Raw genomic sequence first — 20,452 nt, 5'->3', positions numbered from 1 at the left:
AATTTTTCCGGGGTGAGTCCATTCTTCCTGAAATAATGGTCCAGGGGAGGGACAAGGGAGGATTTTCTTATATCAATGGATTCATATTAAGTTATTGATATGTGTCCTAGTTTTTATCGCCGAGTCCGAACGGCGTGTCCTAAGTTGCCACTTGTAGAGACGTTTTTCATGGCTCTATTCTCAGGAAATATCGCCAACATTACTAAGGGGTATTTTGCCACCGTTGAAAATGTGATGTGGCCAGGGCTGGGAATCGAACCTGGACATTCAGCGTCCAAGGCGGTTGAACGTAGCCAATTCCTAGAGGTTGTGGTGTAGGTCCGACTATAGCCTTTGCATACTTGTTTTGCATATGATTTTGCATATGCTAATTTTATGCAAATATGTAAAGATATGCGTCAACCTCCATGCGGCCCGTATTTATACGCCTTTTCAGCGGGTTCATCATCAATCATTCTTATGACAAGGCCTAGCCATCGCAATCGTTGTATCTCTATTCGTTCAACTATATTGATTATGTTGTATAGTTGATACAGCTCGTTGTTTAGAAGACGTCGATATTCGCCGTCAACCCAGATTGGTCAGTAGATATTTTGAATAAAATTTCTCTCGAACACACCAAGCACTCTCTTATCTGCTTGCACAAGTGCTCATGCTTCGGAACCATACATTAGCACGGACAGTATCAATGTTTTCAACAGTGTTACTTTTGTTTGACGATATGTGACTTTATTCTTAAACTGCTTACTTAGCCCAAAGTAGCATCTGTTGGCCAACACTATTCTTCTTCACAACTGATGTTGTTTGTTGTGTTTATGGCGGTGCCGAGTTAGATGAAGTCCTTTACTACCTAAAAATTGTAAGTATGTACCAATATTTTCAGATGATGCGAGATCTGTGGACTTATTACGCGTCGACACCATGAACTTGGTTTTATCACCGTTTACTGCCAGACCGACTTTAGCAAATTTTCTTTCGACTTTTCCCAGCAAAAAAAGTCCTCCCAAAATCATAGGTTTCGTAAGGGATTTTTGGCAGCCGTAACTACTCTCAAACCCCCTTTCTTCCCCATTATTTTTACAAGGGCATGTCGCACTCAGTTTGTAGTTATTTTATGACCACTGGAATAACTAGTTATTCTGTGGCCACTAGAAGTTGAAAAGTAAGGTGAAAAAAATTCTATTTTTAGAAAAGTTGATGTAGAGAATTTGTTTTTAATTTCATCACACATCTTACTTTTATTTTACTTTATTTTATTTCGCTGTCTGCCCGAATTGAACCCACTAACCCTCTGATTTCTAGCCAAAGACACTACACACTATGCCACGCACACGAATATTAAGGGATGCTTAAGAACTTTAATGTGCAGTGCACATGTGCACCACGAACTGTTATTTTTTAATTAAAAAAAAAACTCGCGTGCCGACGGTGAGCGTTGAACACACAACCCTAGAATTTATAGTCGGACACACACTCACTGTGCCACCGTCGTCATTACTTAGTGAGGAGTAAAGTAAGTAGGTTTACCTTGTTAATTTTTTAAGAAGTAACCCATTACTTTTCAGATTACCTGTAATGCGAAAAGAAGCTTGTTTACATTACTTTGTAAGGGGTTACGTAATGACTACCGGATCCAAATTTTTGCTGGGTTGCAAAGGTATCAGTTACTTCCTTTACCGATCGACCCATGATGTCAATGTCGTCGGCATAAGGAAGTAACATATGGCTGTTTGTGTATATTGTTCCACTTCTTTTGACCTTCGCATCTCGTATGACATTTTCCAACAGGATGTTGAAGAGATCACACGACAGGCCGTATCCTTGTCTGAAACCACTTTTGGTATTAAACTCTTTGGAGAGGTTCTTCCTTTTTTTTAACTGAGAACCAAGTATCAGTTAATGCCATCTTACAAAGCCGAATGCGCTTTGCGGGAATACCAAAATCAGACATGACTTGGAACAACCTGTCGAAGGCTGCTTTATAATCGACAAAAAGATGGAAGGCGTCGATATGCATTTTGTTGGTAATTTCCAGGATTTGTTTAAAGGTAAATGAAAGCCGCACTGATAGGGTCGAATTATTTCATTGACCATTGGCTTTACTCGCTCACACAATATGCCAGATACTATCTCATATGCAATAGGGAGCAGACTCATGCTCCTTTAATTGAGCACACAGTCTTTTCTCTTTTCTTGTGGACTGGACATAGGATGCTCACGTTACAAGCGTCGGTTACGCGTTCTTCCTGCCAGATGGTTCTAACTAGCTGATACATACACCTTATCAGCGGATTTGAACAGTTCGGCTGGTAGGTCATCGGTTTCAGTTGCCTTATTATTGTTCTGCAGGATTATTGCTGTATTTACCTCATCTTGGCCGGGCGGTATACATTCAATACCATCTTCTGGGATTGGATCTGTGTTATCTTCGTCGTCTTCGCTACTATTGGACACCAACAGTTTGGAAAAATGTTCTTTCCCTATCGCGAGCATCATTTAACAAATTACCTTGCTTGTCCTTACAGGAGGATGTGTCTCTGTCAAAGTCATCACTTTGATGCTTCAGTCTTTGGCAGAATTTTCGGACTTCATTCTGACTCCTGTACATCTCGATTTTTTACACTCCCGCTTTTCCATTTCTCTCTTTTTCTTGCGGAAAAGACGTTTCTCTTCTTTCTTTTTCTCCCTATTCCTCCCTCGTGCGATACGCGTTGCTACAGTTTGTAGAGTAGCCTTATGCCGCATTTTTCTGTTCGGTAGCAGCACGACCCTCCTGGTCATACCATGGATTCTTTGGTGGACGTCTCTGGTATCCAAGTATGGGTTTTGCGGCTGTTTGCATGGAGTGTTCGTATGTGTTCGGCCACTCGGTGATTCGTGTAAGAGATGTGCGGCCACTCGGTATGGTTGCTCGGGCCCTCGACTCTCGTGTTGTAGGGATTCGGCCATTCGGTGATTCAGCACTCGGTTCGGTTGTTCGTGTCGCGGTTAGTTATTGTTAGTTCTAAGTTAACCTCTACAGTAGTACTGACTAGTGGAACAACACCCGGAGGTGGAGTGGAACAACACCCGAAGGTGGAGTGGAACAACACCCGGAGGTGGAGTGGAACAACACCCGGAGGTGGAGTGGAACAAGGTGAAGTGAATGTATTAGCCACAGCACAAAGGAGGTAGATCTCAAAAATACTTCCCAACACTCTGAACACTCTCATGCAAGTTGGCGGACTACGAATACTTAGTTCTACTCAAGCCCGTGTGACTAACTCCCTGCAGTAGCAAGCCTGACCTTTCCCCCAACAAACTGAAATATATGTGCAACTGCACACACATGTGTTTCAGTTTGTTTGAGAAAGGTCAGGCGAAGCGATTGAGAATTACACCACAGACGTAATCCTATCGATCACCCCCAATCGCACTGTAACACACACCTCACAAAGTAATAGCTGTGTTCCCTTACTTACCTGAGGTTACCATTTTAACCATTTGTTACCATTTTTAACCTGCAAAGCATTCCTTAACCCCGAAAAGTGGCAAAACTGGAAGCAACTTTTAAGAGAGTGAGAGGGGAGAGAGAGCGAAAATGGCTATCTCTTCTACCACAGGCTACCAGCAAAATTTCTGCAGGTAGAAAATGGCAGAACTGATTTTTCGACTTTTGTTTGACGATTATTTCACAAAATGGACGAAAAACCGAAGAAAAAGTCGAACACTGACAACACTAAATTAAAAACTTTGAAATAAAAGACGAAAATTGATGCTTTTATGTTTTTTTCTGACATTGCTGCCGGCTCTACCATTTTTCCGTTCCTTTACTTTTCTGGTAAAAATGTTCATGAGAGAGCAATTTTGAACAATTTTGACACTTTTCGCTTTTACCACTCTTACCATTAAAAAGTAAAGGAACAAAGCTAATGTATGTACACTCAACAGTGTGCATCGGTTGACTGGCTGTGACGCTGTTTGGTAGTGGGGGGCCTTGTTGTTGGTTGGCTAGTTTTGATGCTGTTGGGTAGTGGGACGTTGCTGTTGTTGGTATTATGTACGTGATGATCTTGTCACGTTACATTTTATCGAAGGATATTAAGAAACAAAAAAATAAAATTAAGTTAATGAGGTAAGGGAGCTGAACATCATTGTATAACAACAAATAATCATAAATATAAATTTAATATCAAATATGTATGTATCATTGAAATATTATTGTACGAACGCCTAATAACGGATGAGTAAATAAAGAAGAACTTCTTTTTAAATTTATTGTCTTCTCCGGTTAGCACCATGACTAAAGATATTATTTCCAGACTAATATGTGCCCAAATCTAAATCGCTTTGCTTTATCTGCTCCAATTAAGCTTTCATGCAAACTAAATATACATATATGGAGCAGAACTATATTTTATGTATGCACTTTGTTCTGGCCACTTATTGCGTAATTATAACATGAGACTAGCAAATTTTGCAAAATTAGAATGTGACACCATTGTTTCGGTTTTTCTTTTAAAGTTTCTTTTTGTATTACTGCTTAGGGGATGGGGAACTGAAATCTAATTCACATAATTGAAAAAATGTTATACAAACACCCATTCCTTTGTATATTATATTTTAAAAGCCAATTTTAATTGTGATATTTACAACCCTTGATGATTCACTTCTAATAATTAATTTACCACATTTAAAAATAACATTTGTCCACAATTTTGTTTGTCGAGAGTTTATTTGCTTGTGGTTACAGCATACATATGTACAACAAATGCAATTTCAGTTATTTATGGTAATTTCTTATTTATTTAATAAAAAAAAACTCTCTAATCTGGTACCTGCAAACTAATAATTCAATAACTACAACAAACAATTACACAAAAGTACACAACAAAAACAAAATAAACAAAACCACAATTAATAATTGAAGAATAATAAATTTATAAATATTTATAATAGTAATAAAAGAGATTTGCAACAAACACAATAAGTCAAACAAACCCATGCATTTACATACATTTACACAGACAAAGTATGGTTTACATACGAATGACTCTTAGGAGAACCACATTGATAATATCTGATAAACTATTTCCCTATTTATGTTTCCATATATAGCTATGAATATTTCGCAAATTCTATATTTTTAGCTTGACAATTTTCGCCAGTTGGAGCTCCTATTTATACATCCAAGATTGCATATTTGCATTTGTGAATTTCAAATTGAAGCTTTTTATTTCCAAAGACGACTTAGTTGTCCCCCTTCTATTCTAGAAATCAATTTTTAAATATTACATCATATTACAGTTAATAGATTTTTTTCAACATACTTTAGTATGTCTTTCACATCGAAAGATTTTAAGTGGATGGTGGTTCAGAACGCTAAGACGTCAGCAACATTGTCTGTTAGTTGGCGATGACCCAGGTTCAAATCCCAACCCAGTTCAGCTGAATTTTTTATTTTTTTACATTTTCTTTAAACACTTTTACATTTACATTCCAATTACCTTCATTACGCCCTAATAATCTTTAAGTAATAAGACAATACACCCATTAAAAGTTCTAACACAAGCCGTAATCGTACACATTTAAAACCAACAACAAACAAGTAAGAACAGACTATAGTCGGACGGGGCCGACCATGTGATACCCTATACCACTATCCCTGTGCACTAGCTTTCCGGGCTAGCTGTTATAAGATGTGCATTAGAAATTTTACCAATTTTCACACAAAAGTTTTGATCAATTTAACCCGCTAAATATTATCCGATCATACCGTTGACTTGCACGCTACTTCTTCATCTCAAACCAAAACTACGTTTAAAATTTCGCGCCGATCGGACTATTATTGCGACCTACAGAGCGGCTACAAAATCGAGCAAAAATTTTGTTTTTGGTCCATTTCATCCCTTTAACATTTCACGATCATCGCCAAAAACTAATCAGTTCTATTCTGGTCCAAACCCGACCTCCATACTAAATTTCGTGACAATCGGTCCATAATTGCGGCCTCTAGCTTGATTACAATTTTTAATGGACGGACAGACGGACGGACGGACGGACGGACACACATCGCTAAATCGCTTTATCTCGTCGAGATATGAAGTTTGGTATACCACATGAGGGGTCTACGACGAATATTTCGCGGCGTTACATGAATTTTTGGGAAAACAAACTTATTATACCCTTTTCCACATTGTGGTATAGGGTATAAAAACCCCAAACAATTATCACAAAGTGTGAATAGTCTTTGTATATTAGGCAAACTCTGCAAACAAATGAGAGTTCGTCTTGTTATTCTTCTTTTACATGTGTGTTGCGTGATTATGTCAAGTCTTTTAGGAGTCAAAATGTCATAACCAGATAAAAATAACAAGTATGTCTGTTGTGGTGTGTTTACGTGCGTGCTTGTCTATTTAAATTATAACTTATACAACTAATAATTGCGGTAAACAGCAGGTGTCAATTAAATAGCAGCACTTACATGAAATAGGTTTCGGTAAAAGATTTAAGAGTGCCCTCATCAAAAAGAAAAAAACACAAAATTACTTACACTAAATGTTCATTCTATGTGGGACCCGTTGGACCACATGAGGTGAAAAATTCAAAACACGACAAAACACAGTGTTTGATTAGTGGATGTCAGGTTTATTAGAGTTCTATGGTTTATGGACTTCATCAAGAAAGACCATTGTGACGGCCTAATAAACTGCCAATATATCGGTCAATATGATGATCAAAATATTCTATAATACAATAGTGCATCACAGAGCTCTGATTTGCTCGTTTTTACTCGCTAGTGAAAAATACCTGCGAGTGTGAGTACTCGAAGAGTACGAGTTTTACAATAAGTTTACTCTCCACTCTTTTGTTTTATTTAGGAGCACTCGCGAGTACTCTTGGTTTAAAAATAAGAGTGCGAGCGAAATACTCGAAATAGAGTACGAGTTTACTCGAAGAGTAAAATCGAGTGAAAAAAAAACATTTTTTGCCGTTTGTTTGTTGTTGCGTGTGTAGTAGCGAACAGGTTTTGATGTTCCTGTGGACTGAATATGGAAAGAACAAGTTGTTCGGAGGTTCAGAGGAGGTTGTTCCGAAGTTCGGAGGTGGGTGGTCGGAGGTCCAAACGTTGTTCCGAAGTTCGGAAGAGGGTGGTCGGAGGTCCAGAGGAGGTTGTTCCTTCGCAGGGGGTGGTTGGAGGTCCAGAGGAGGTTGTTCCGAAGTTCGGAGGTGGGTGGTCGAAGGTCCAGAGGAGGTTGTTCGGAAGTTCGGAGGAGGGTGGTCGGAGGTCCAGAGGAGGTTGTTCGGAAGTTCGGAGGAGGGTGGTCGGAGATCCAGAGGAGGTTGTTCCGAAGTTCGGAGGAGGGTGGTCGGAGGAGGTTGTTCCGAAGTTCAGAGGAGAGTGGTCGGAGGTTCAGAGGAAGCAGTTCGGAGTTCCGAACAACCTCCGACCACCCACTTACGAACTTCGGGAAAAACCTCCTCTGGACCTCCGACCACCCTCCTCCGATTTACGGAACAACCTCCTCTGGACCTCTGACCATCCACCTTCGAACTTCAGAACAACCTCCACTGAACCTCCGAACAACTTGCTCTTTCCATATTCAGTCCACAGGAACATCACAACCTGCTCGCTACTACACACGCAACAACACACAGACGGCAAAAAATATTTTTTATACCCTCAGCATTTATGCTAACGAGGGTATATACACTTTCATACTGGCAAAATGTGCCTCAGCGAAATAAAGGTTTTAGACCCCAAGTATGTTTGGACGAAATGTGTTTCAGACAATTTGGAATCGATTGCGCAATGTCCGTCCGTCCGTCTGTCTGTCTCGCTGGAGCGCACGATAACTCTCGAACGGATTAACCGATTCGGCTTTCGCAATATTTCGTCCAAACTTAGTTTAAGTTCGAAGATGGGTTATATCGGTCCACTCCTTTCGGTACATCCCCCACAAAAGTTCAAAAATTTTCGGAAAATTTGTGCGCCCGATTTCTCATGAAGGTAGTAACCGATTTGGTCCATTCTTTGCACATCGTTAAATTTCTACTAGACTTAGATGAGGTTTAAAAATGGACTCAATCAGTTCACTTCTGTGGGTACCTCCCACACAAAATTTCGGAGAAGTTCAGTTTAGGACCTGTTCTTTAATCGCTTCGTTTTTTGCTATAGTAACTTGCATTCACTGCCCCGCATTCGGCGGTACAAGTTTCATCAGGGGCAAGTCCATACTTCCCGAGAAAATAGCCTGAAAGGTACAAAAAAACCCCTGTGACGCCCTGTGTAGTTGTTTGAGGTCAAGATAACTCTCGAGACGATCTGCCGATTCGGTCCATAATTTGGCCTTCGTAGTATTTTGTGAAAATATAGTTTAAGTTCGAAGATAAGCCATATAGGTCCACTCCTTCAGGTACCTCCCCCACAAAATTTCAAAAATGTTCGGAAAAATTGTGCGTACAATAACTCTTGGAGGGAATAACCGATTTGGTCCATACTTTACACATCCAAATATATCTACCAGACATAGATCATGTCCGAATATGTCCACTCCTTCGGGTACCTCCCACACAAAATTTCGGATAAGTTCACTTTAATACCTGCTTTCGAATCACTTTGATTTTTGTTGAAGCAACTTGCATTCGCTGACTCCATTACGGCGGTAAAATCTTTTTCAGGGGCAAGTCCATACTTCTTGAGAAAACAGCCCGAAAACTGTAAAAAATTCCTATGGCACCATATTTAGTGGCTGTAGCGCATGGCAACTCTCGAAGCTTTGAGCTTTTGTCCTAGTCCATATTTTTGTCGCCCCTAAATACATGGGTTTTTTTTTGAGAAAGAGTATTTTAATTCGCACAGGCTCGTACTCTATTTCGAGCATTTTCACTTCACTCGTTTTTTCTTGCAAAACTCGTACACTTCAAGTACTCGTACTCGAAAACACTTTTCACTCGCGAGTAAAAAAGAGCAAGTGACGAGTAAAAATAGAGTATACTCGATTTATTTTTCCCCTCGCGCGAGTACTCCCGCTCGAACTCGCTTGAATTTCACTGGCGAGTAGAATTCGAGCGAGTATTTCGGAGCTCTGGTACATCAACATAAGAAGTTCTTGTGTCGTCCTACTCGTTCCTTTGCACTTCCCGGAATATGTGAATACTAGAATAGGCATTCAATGTACCTCCGCTAAGGTGTAAACATCATCTTGTCTATAAATGCCAATTCATGGTGCACATTCGTATACAGTGGTCCTCAAAATGTTATCTGGGCTTCCCAACATTAGGGGGGCTCATTCGTATTTTCTTTAAAATTGCTAGTGCGCATTCAGACATTTATTTCGTTACTCTCCCACTGGTGAATTTATCGTAATGGTTTATTAAATTATCAGCTAATCAATATATTTGATGTAATGACAATCACACCATTGCACACTGAATGACGAATTCGTTGGTAAAAATACCCCTTAGCTTGTTCTATGAAACATACCCTGATTATTTCGGCAATGTTAAAATTTCCGAGTACGAAACTCGGCTAAAAAAGTAGGTCCCATATCATTGAGCTAATATGAATCGAAATGAGCTCACTCATATGTGAGAAATATTTCCTTCTTAATCTGGCTCCCAGTCGATCTCCAGTCCTATGACAGATTGTATACAAAGATCTACTGAAGTTAGTTCAGTAGGCTTGAGTGGGCAACTGGAATCGAGCAGTGCGTAGTTCGGGCCTGGTTAGCATGTTCTGCAAATGTTTTCCACGGTGCCATCGATCCTTGCGCAATAGGAATTAAAACGGCTGCACCATCCTGATCGTATTTGAGGCAAAACTACTCTGGTTTGTCGTGGTAGCCGACGCACCTTAGTTGTAATAGATGGGGGATGTTCCCCGAGGACCGCATTCACACGATAGTTATTTAAGGAATCTGCGACTGCATCCATGTGAATGCTATTTAAACCTGCTTGATACGCTTATTGATTTAGGGGTTCTCTCTAATATGCCTGGATGGGGGTCATATCTTCCATACGGTGATTAGGACGGTAACACTCGAACAGATACTGCAACGAAAGCATGCCATTGTGTATCTGTACCGGTAGAATCTGTGTCTCCTCATGTAGATGGTCCACTGAAAACATGATTAGGCGGCACCCTGTTGCAGTTGTGAGGTCGGCATTTTGATAGGTTTGAATATTTTTCCATCGCGCTGCGCTTATATTCCCTGACCAAACTGGTGCGCATAGCTTATGACAGACCGACTTATCGCGCTATTTGTGGTCAACATTAGAGTGGGGCGATTTGAACACCATCACGGGCGCCTGGAGTTTCTGATTCTTGGGATTGTACTGAGCAAAAAAGCACCATAGACGAATAACGAATATACATAAAAACAAAACATAGTTTTCTGAACAAAAACCGGTTAAATGTCAAAAAGGACCATGAAAACGGGGAAATATCGATTGGTCATCAATGAGAACCGTACCTAAAATCTTCTGAACAACATTTTTGTAGGATATTTGGATGCTGTAAAATCTCGCCTTGTGGTACTTTTACTACGCTTCAAAAAATAAAGGACGAAAAGGACATGAAAGGAATTGAGTTAGAGGGATGACATATTCTACAAAAAGATTCACCATTCGATTTGACTGAAGACATATAATGTCAAAATGAAGCTACAATAACGCTTTAGAGAGATATAAAGCTATTTGATCACAAATTAAGGGGCCAAAATTAAACCATTAATCACGCAATATCTCGGAAACTTGACCTATGGTGAAAATTTCCTTTTGGGTTCTCAGTACACTCACCAAGGGCTTTCATCTCCAAAAGAAAGTTTCCACCCACTGACTTTGAGTTCCATTTTGTAGCACAGTATCGTTTATCGATATTTTCCGAAAAATGTGCACCTTCTCGAGGCCATAACTACCTGAAGGAGCGTTCCAATGCTTTTACGATGTACTAGAGAGTTCTTTATTATTGTCTTGGCTACAATTGTTGTCTTTGTGTTGGATCGAAAATCTCAGCGGTTTGGTTGTTATATGCCAAAATATCCAAAAATCCTTGAAAAAAAACTTCAAGTCAAAATCCGGGGGCTCGATTTTCACCGTAGACATATGGTCTAGTTTACTTTTTTGCTCAGTACAATCCCAAAAATCAGAATCTCCAGGCGCCCGATAACACTTTTTTCCTTCCATACAAATCGCCCCGGCCTAGTCAACATGGTTTCTGTATCTGCACCCAAAGTGCTGCCGGATAGGGACTTGAGGACCTTGTTCCTAAATCTCAGCTTGTCGCAGATAACTGTGACATGCGCGGACGACGTCGAACGTGACTCCTAGAATTTTGGAACACTTTGTGGTAGGAATTCTGCTACCATCGACCATGATTCCGATCTCATCTCTGCTGTCCATCTGTTCACCGTAGATTTAGTGGCGGATTTTTGCATACTGCTCGCGTATATAATTGTGGTAAGATCAATCAAATAGGAGTTCAGCCTTCCAAAAATAACATCATGGGAGGTAACTGACACCAAGGTAGCACAATCATGTGGGGGTGCAGTTGACGACGAAATACAGGAGTGATAGAGGTTAAACAATTCCGGAGAAATCACCCTACCTTTAGGAACTCCCTGTTTCACTCTACGGTGCTTGGACTTCCAACGTTTCAAACTTGGCCGGAGGATTGTCTGTCTTCTCGTTATCCTCAAGGCTTTAGAAAAGTCAAGCACCCCCAATCACTGTTCTGCCACCCGGCATTCTTTGGTTGATGCCTTGATTACTATATGTGGAGATGGCAGCGCTTTGGTCGTACTGTGCGACTTACTGAATCCATGCTGATGTTCAGCATGCTTTTTTACGGCCGACAAAAGCGAAATTGGCATGTTTGATTCCCCTTTGCTGGAATCCTTGTTTGACTTCAGTAGCAGGACCACCCTGCCATTTTCCTGACTTTGGGAAGGTAGTGGGTTGCTAGTGACAGGTTGAGAAGTTTAGTGAGATGGAGATTCCATCAGGGCCCAATGCTTTGCATGATTTAGCGTTCCTGATGACATTCGCAGCATCAACCATTTTAAATTGTGGTGGTTCATGCTCGGCAGGAGGAGATCTAATGCGACGTAGTAGTCATATCTTTGACCTGTCACTCCAGGGGTACACCACAAACTATCGATTGAAAGAAATTGCGCACCTCTTCGGATCAGCCTGCGTAACGTCGCCAAACGTGACTGATGATTTCACCACTTGTTCTGCTTATGCTCTGCGCCAACCAACCTGGTAACTTCCAGTGTCAGCTCCCTGGTTCTGGGATCACTGGTGTTGGCATGTCGAAGCTCATCACGTTAATTTGCTAAACCCGTCGCCTCTGCCGGGAAGTTTGGTCTCACTTCGGTTATTCGACCAGCAGATATATGGCGGGTGGCTGCAGCAGTGATGATGTCTCGGATCGTCCTTTCTGCTACCCTAGCATCAGAAGGTTGGGTTGAAGCGGTAATTAGTGAACTCTCTGAAACTAGGCCAATTAGATTGCATTAATTGATGAAAGTACGAAATTCCGAGGTGATGAAATCGGACTCCTCCAATAGTTCTAAAAATGCTATAGTGACAAAAAATGCTATAGCCGACAGAGATATACCCTCAGCCTATGTAAATTGAAACTTTCATCTACGGACAGATTGAATGTTTTTAGGGTCTGTTCAGAACTTTTTGGCCCTTTTTGGACATTTGAATTTGCCGTCAAAAATGTGGATTAGGATTAAAGTTCAAAAGTGTTGCCGATGAGGTACTTGAAGGAATGGACTGACATAGTCCATTATGGAAGTGGATCTTATTTTCCGAGCCATACCTTTCGATAGATATCGCGCCCACTAGTCATTTCAGTGGTTCATCGTATAACTTTTGGATCAGTATGCCAGGAATCATGGACTTGTCCATGGAAAGCATAATATTGCTGTATATATTTCCAAAGGGTATTCGAACAGGCCCTAATCTAAACATAGACACAAATGTTGAACTTTTGTGGAGGAGGTGCCCTAAGGAGAAGACCGATATGGGCAATTTTAGATGTTAAACTAAATTTGGACAACATTTTAGAAGATCCAAAGTTTGGACCAAATTAGTTGCCCCGTTCAAGTGATATCGTGCATACCATTTTAGTGATTTTTTTTAAATATTGGGGGGAAGTACCGGAAATTGTGGACCGGTATTGCCCATCTTCGAACTGAATCTAAGTTTGGATAAAACATGACAAAGGCCAAATTTTGGACCAAATCGGTTGATCAGTTCGAGGGTTATCGTGCTCTCCAGCCACTACATATGGTTACATAGAGGTAGTTTTACACCTTTCGGGCTTTTTTCTCAAAAAGTATGGACTTGCCCTTAAAAAACTTTTACCGTCGTAATTGAGCAGCGAATACAAGTTGCTTCAACAAAAACCAAAGTGATTCGAGAGGAGGTCTTAAAGTGAACTTATAGTCCATATTCGAACCTGCTCTATATCTGGCAGATATATTAGGATGTGTAAAGTGTGGACCAACTCTGTAACTCCCTTCAAGATGCATCGTGCTCACAATTTTACAGAACATTTTTGAACTTTTGGGGGGTAGGTATCTGAAGGAGTGGACCGATATGGCTTATCTTCGAACATATAATAATTTTCTATAGAAAAATTTAATTATAGATAATTTCTCTACAGAAAAATTTATCTATCGATACATTTTCTATAGAAAACTTAAATATCGATTAATTTTCTATAGAAAAATTTAACTACTGATACATTTTCTATAGAAATTTAAATAATAATTTAACAATCGATAAGTTTTCTACGGAAAAATATAACTTTCGATACATTTTCTATAAAAAAATCAACTATAGATACATTTTCTGTAGCAAAATATAATTATCGATCATTTAAATAGATAAATTTTCTAGAAAAATTTAACTATTGAAAATTTTTCTATAGACAAATATAACTATTGATAAATGTTTAATAAGGTAAATTTAATACGATAAATTAAAAGAAAATGTAACTATCGATAAATTTTCTATAGATAAAATTTAATTTATCGATAAATTTTCTATTCAAAAAGTTTAATACCCATTAATTTTCAATAGACATATTTTACTATCGATAATTGATACATTTTCTATAAACAAAACATTGTTCCACAACATCCCATACGGGACAAGGGAGACTTCTCTCATATCAATGAGTGCACCCCGATTCATATTAGCTCAATGATATGGGACCTACTGTTTATCGCCGAGTCGGAACGGCGTGCCTTAAGACACCACTTGTAGAGAAGTTTTTCAAGGCTGATATACTCAGGAAATGTCGCCAACATTACTGAGGGGTATTTTGCCACCGTTGAAAAATGTTTGATGTTGCCTGGCCGGGGAATCGAACCACTGACCTTCTGCGTGCAAGGCGGGTGTGCATACCATTGCACCACGGTGGCATTTTCTATAGAAAACTTTAATTTTCGATAAATTTTCTATAGACAAATAAAAAGTCATCGATAAATGTTTTATAGAGTAATGTACATTTATCGATAAATATTGTAATCAAAAATCGATAAATTTTCTATTTGAGATACTATCTATCAGCACATTTTCTATTCTAAAAATTTAATTATCCATCTTCAATAGACATATTTTAGTATCGATAATTTTTCGACAGACAAATTTAACCATAAACGAATTTTCTATAAACAATTTATTATTATTATTAATATCCAGGTTCCTAGGTGGAACATAGGGCCACAACAAAATTTTTCCAATTATTTCTATTTAAAGCTAAAATTTTAATTTCATTCCATGATTTATTCGCCTTCCTCAGTTCTTCTAAAACTTGCCGTCTCCACGTTAGCAAAGGTCTACCTCTACGGCGGCTACCTTGCGGGTTCCACTCAAGGGCTTCTTTGGCAATATTTCCTTCTTGTTTCCGCAGTGTATGACCGATCCATCTCCATTTTCTTAGTCTGATTTCCTTGACTATTGGATTTTGGTTGCACCTTTCATAAAGAGATTGGTTTGTAATCACATTAGGCCAATGTATTCTCAAAATTCTTCTTAAGCATCTATTGACGAATGCCTGGAGTGAGTTCGCTATTCTTGAGGACATGTTCCATGTTTCGCATCCGTACAATAGAACAGATTTTACATTTGAGTTGAACAGTCGTATTTTTGTACTCCGTCTGATTTGCGATGATCTCCATATATTGTTGAGTGCTCCGAATGCTTGTTTTGCCTTTCGCATGCGGCTATTTATATCTACTTCAGAGCCTCCTGTCGACGTTAACATACTGCCGAGATAGATAAATTCTTCTACTTCTTCCAAAGGGGTGTTGTCCAAGGTTAATGGTGTTTCGTTTCCAGCATTGATGCGCATGCATTTAGTCTTGGATACATTTATATGAAGGCCAGCTCTCTGCGCATACTCCTGAACTTGGTTGATTTGATGTTGCATGTTTGAGTTCTGATGCGACAAAAGGCAAATATCATCAGCGTAATCTAAATCAGTCAATAAACAATTTAATTGACGGTAAACTTTCTATAGAGAAATGTAACTAACGATACATTTTCTATGGAAAAAACTAATTACCGTTAAATTTTCTAAGGAAAAATAAATTGTCGATAGCTTTTCTATAGACAAATTTTATTGTCGATAATTTGTTTTTATAAAAAAATTTATTCATCTATAGATTTTCTATAGAAACAGTCAATTATCCATAAATTGTCTGTAGAAAAATTCAATTATCGATACTTTTTCTATAGAAAAATTTTATTATCGATGAATTAAAAAAAATAATTATCGTTAAATTATATAGAAAATATAGAATATGGAAAACTACTATCGTCAATAGTGCTATAGAAAAATACAATTTTCGATGAATTTTCTATAGAAAAATTTAACTATCGATATTAGCTATCGAAACATTTTCTTGAAAAAAAAATGATTACCTATAAATATTTTATAGAACAATATAATTATCAAATAATTAAATTAGTTATCAAAATTTAATTATCAAAAAATTAAATTATCGTTAAATTATATAGAAAATATAGAATATAGGAAACTACTATCGATAATAGTGCTAAAGAAAAACACAATTATCGATACAATACAACTGTCGATATATTTTCTATATCGATGTGAGTATCGATCAATTTTGGACCGAAGCGACAGAGACTTATCTTGGTCTCCAAACCCTAAACGGTGCCATAGGGGTTTTTTGCACCTTTCGGGTTATTTTCTCAGAAAGTATGGACTTGCCCGAGATGAAATCTGTACTATCGTATAGGTGACAGCGAATACAAGTTGTTACAATAAAAATCAAAGTAATTCGGGAGCAGGCCCTAAACTGATATTTTCCGAAATTTTGTGTGGGAGGAATTAGAAGTATTGGACCGATTGAGTCCATATTGAAACCTCATCTAAGTCTGTTAGAAATTTCACGATGTGGAAAGTATGGGACAAATCTGTTACCCCCTTCAAGAGTTATGGTGCGCGCAAATTTTCCGAACATTTTCGAACTTTTGTGGGAGAGGTACCGGAAAGTGTGGACCAATATAACTCGTCTTCGAACTTAAACTAAGTTTGGATAAAATATTACGAAAGCCAAGTTTTGGACGGAATCCGTTCGAGACAGCCAGACAGACAGATATACATACAGACTGGCTAAATCGAATCAAAATTGACTGAAACGGATTTAGTCTAAACATACTTGGGGTCTAAAACCATTATTTCGCTGAGGCACATTTTGTCCGTATGAAAGTGTATATACCATCTTTAGCATTAATGCTGAAGGTATAACCATAGAAAAAGATCTATCAAACAGAAAAAATATACTTTTATAATCAAAGGGCCAATTTAGAGAATCGATAATTGTCTAATTACCTTGAAATGCACTAAGTCGAATAAATGCATATATTTTCCACTTCTATTCAATCTTTGAAATTTTTACGTCGGGCTCTTTGAATGTATTTCCCATATTTTCAAAAGTTTCAAATTTTCAGCTCTTACTAGAGTGCACAAATTATTCATTTCGTGGTGAAGATATATTCAAAAGGTGTAAGGTGTTTATATTTTAATGAACACAGCTGTTATTTTTACTAAGAGTCATACAATACATTATTTTGTCTCAGCATTCTTCACACACACATATACACACACCCACTCCTTCCAATTTTGTATAGGCTGCAGAGAAATAAATTGTGAAAATATTATCAAAGAGAACAAAAATGTTGGCTTAGATTGTGTAAATGTTTAGCAATATCAGACATATTTAGAATTTACATAAGAATTAATTTACATTTAAGGACGAGAACATAAGCCTTAGTCATACATACCGAACAAAGAAGCAAACAAACAGACAGACATACAGACCAACTGATATGTATTGCTATCATGACACATCATTTGGCCACAAACACACACACAATTAACCGAAAAGACACAAACAATTATAATTGTAATTAACCGCAAACCCACACACACACATACATACATACATAAATATTTGTAAAATACCATCGTATGCAAATAAACATCCATAAATATGTCAATGTGTAAAGAAACAAATAAATTTACATTTAACACTTAATGCAATCTTAACTAAATGCCTAATCAGAGAGATGACTGTGAAAGGATCTCAACAATTTTATAATATTCATACAGACAAACACATAAACACACATTCAATTGTACATATTTAGAAAATAATAACTTGTAATAATTGTAAGTAATTAAGTAATTTTTTTTGTTAAATTATTTAAGACATATGTAACTAATAATTTATAAATTTAATTAAAAAGTGAGATAAAATTAAACATTTACATGGGGATGTTTATTTATTTTATTTGTTATCCTACAAAAGGATTTATAAAACGTAAAGAAAAACTAAAACAGAATTTTGTAATTTATAAGTCGGTAATTGTAATCCTGTGTATGTATGTATAAATGTGCAATAATGTTAATTAGTTAACTAAGGTAACAGATAAAAAGAATAACAAAATAGAAACTTAAACAAAACAGTACCAAACCAAAAAACCAACCAACCAAAGAAGCCGTTAAGCAAACAAAGTGCAATGGGGCGTATGTGCAAACCAATGCTTATTTAACATGTAAAGTATACGCATTGTATATTCATATTAAATTTAATTTTTAATGTATTATTTTAATAATTTATGTTTGTAATTATTGCTTACTATTCCTCTTCTTGTTTTTACAAAGTTTATTTCATTTATTAATTCACAAATCTCCAAAACCCAAACACACCTCCTTAAGACACTCAACCAGAAAACCAAAGCGCTTTTCTAGAGGCTCATTAGAAAATCGCTTTCGCTTTTCACAGTACTCCTGCTCTCTTTCTTCTACCATCTCCCCCACACATCTTCACTAAAGACTAATTCAAATGAATGCCATAATTGAAAACAATGTTTCATTTGAATTACCACTTTAGGAAATTCAATTTAAGCAACTTGAAAACACTTCAAACTTCTTATTTCTGACTTAAGATCTGTTTTGATTTTTGTTTCGTTTCATAGGAAACTTTAATTTGTTGTTTCATTTCGTTTCGAAACTTTAATTTGTTGTAACACTTTTGATTTCTTAATTAAATAAGCCAAAATACCAATGATTAAATTAATTCACTTTGCTACCTCATTTATTTGTTTTGTTTTATTTTGTAACCAAAGTATTGTTTGTACTATAGCAACAGAAACAGCAACAACAATAATGGAATTGTTTGCAATTCAATAAACAGCTAACTAAACTATTAAACAAACAAAAAAGTATTTATATTTGTAAAAAAAAACAACAAAACAAAATAAGAAAACAAACAACCAAATCAACAACAATAAAATAAATAACTAAAGAAAAGAAACAGAAAGCTAAGTTTTTTTCTTATTTTTATGGTCAGACTACGACAAAGAATTTGGGTAAGTATTTATATTAAAACAAGAAAAAAGCTGAACTTTTTTTATTTGATAATTCCACTTCTGCAAAAAAATGTCCACCTTACTCTATTATTACAGACTTGGTCTGAAGAGGAAGCAAACATTGTAAGCCCAGTTGTGATGTGAGTTCAACAGTTGTAAGCATATGTTGCAAATCCTATCTTATAATATAGGTCGCCGTGCGAAGTTGTTTTTATACCCGCAGCATTTATGCTAACGGGCAAAATGTGCCTCATCGAAATAATGGTTTTAGACCCTAAGTATGTTTGGACGAAATGTGTTTCAGACAATTTGGAGTTGATTTAGCCATGTCCGTCCGTCTGTCTGTCTGGCTGTAGCGCACGAAAACTCTCGAACGGATCAACCGATTCGGTCCAAAATTTGGCTTTCGGTCCACTCCTTCCGGTACCTCCCCCACAAAAGTTCGCACGATAACTCTTAAAGGAAGTAAAGGATCGTGAAATTTCTACCAGACTTATATGAGGTTCCAATATGGACTCAATCGGTTTACTCCTTCGGGTACCTCCCACACAAAATTTCGGAAAGGTTTAGTTTAGGAACTGCTCTCGAATCGCTTTGATGTTTGTTGTAGCAACTTGTATTCACTGCCCCCCATATGATGCTATAAGTTGCATCATGGGCAAGTCCATACTTCCTGAGAAAATAGCCTGAAAAGTACAAAAAACCCCTATAACACCGTGTGTAGTGGTTGAAGCGCAAGATAAATTTCGAACGGATTCGGTCCAAAATGTGGCCTTCGTAATATTTTGTGCAAACTTAGTTTAAGTCGGAAGATAAGCCATATTGATTCACTCCTTCAGGTACCTCCCCCACAAAAGCTCAAAAATGTTCGGAAAAATAGTGCCCGCGATAAGTCTTGATGGGATTGACCGATTTGGTCCATACTTTATACATCCTAGTATATATACCAGATATAGATCAGGTTCGAATATGGAATATATATTTGTCGACTCCTTCGGGTACCCCCCCCCCCCCCACACAAAATTTTGTATAAATTCACTTTAAGACCTGCTCTCGAATCACTTTGATTTTTGTTTAAAGCTACTTTCATTCTCTCCCTCAATTACTACAGTAAAAGTTTTTTCAGGGGCACCTCCATACTTCTTGAGAAAACAGCCCGAAAGTTGTAAAAAAAACCCCTATGGCACTCTATGTAGTGGCTGGATAGCTCGAACCGAATACTGCGTTCGTCCAACCTTTGGATATTGTAATACTTCTTCGAATATTAGATGAAATTCGAAGGTGTTCCTTATAGGTCCACTCCTTCCCGTACCTCCCCCACAAAAGTTCGAAAATATTCGCTAAAATGGTACGCGCGATTTCTCATAGACGTAGTAACCGATTTGGTCCAAACTTTGGATCTCTGAATATTGTCAAAACTTAGTTTATGTTAAAATTTGGGCCCTACCAGTCCAATCCTAGTGGTACCACCCACACAAATGTTCAACATTTTTGTGTGGTTAAGGGTCTGTTTGAGGATCCTTTGGACATTTTTACCGAAGGTTTT

Source organism: Musca autumnalis, unplaced genomic scaffold (assembly GCF_047663935.1).
Source record: "Musca autumnalis isolate F117 unplaced genomic scaffold, ASM4766393v1 scaffold_1, whole genome shotgun sequence".
In the NCBI taxonomy this organism is placed as follows: domain Eukaryota; kingdom Metazoa; phylum Arthropoda; class Insecta; order Diptera; family Muscidae; genus Musca; species Musca autumnalis.
This window is presented reverse-complemented; position numbering follows the sequence as displayed.